Below are 879 nucleotides of genomic sequence, written 5' to 3' on the forward strand. Positions count from 1 at the left end.
GATGCTGGAATTTGCTGTCAAAAATATGAGAGGTATTTGCCTTTTGTTCAGGAAGGCTTCATAAAACAGGCGTTCAAAGGAGGGGAGATTATTGGGTAAATTAGGATGGGATGAACTTTTCTAAACTGAGTGTTCAGTGAATGAGAAATGGTAACATAAGGTGTTTTGTGCAGATGGAGCAGAGGGCAAATGAAAGACTGTAAGGAAGTTTGGAGCAGCACAAAATTTCAGGAACAGGGCTGTGCAGGAGACAGGGAAAGAATCGCCTCAGCTGAAGCATGGAGTGCCAGAGGCAGATCAGGAGGTGATGCTCCCATCATCTGTATTAAATCAGGTGCTGTGCTGCAGTTATTGATAAGGAAACAGCTGGCACTGGAGAAGAATGAGCAATTGCAGTAGACTAGCTCCTTTGGGAGACAAAGGTCAGAAAAGGTAGTATCTTGAGAAGATACTTTGATGGTTAAGTCAGGAAAGAGGAATGTGAACAGATGGCCAAGGCCTAGGATATGTAGCTGTATCACATTCACATTTAATTCGAGTTCTGTGACTGGAATGAGATTGGGGAGAGGAGTGGGGAGATAGAATATTCTGTAATTCATAGCTTCCTGTGTTAGGATGAGAGATGAATTAGGGTTCTGATGTTGAGGGATCCTAGTACAAGGAGTCTAACATTTATTAGTAATTAAAGGGAGATGGTATCTCAATTATATTACCTAAGCAGACAGGAAGATATAAGAAACACCAGTCTAAAGCAATGCTTCAGATCTGATTTGGTTAGAGAAGTATGTTTTTTAAAATGAGGTTACTATATTTAGTATATGTATAGTCTTGTGGGAAAGCACTGGTTGGGGTATCAACAGTTATGAATTCTGGGCCCAA

The sequence above is a fragment of the Myotis davidii genome, unplaced genomic scaffold, assembly GCF_000327345.1.
Source record: "Myotis davidii unplaced genomic scaffold, ASM32734v1 scaffold46, whole genome shotgun sequence".
In the NCBI taxonomy this organism is placed as follows: Eukaryota; Metazoa; Chordata; class Mammalia; order Chiroptera; family Vespertilionidae; genus Myotis; species Myotis davidii.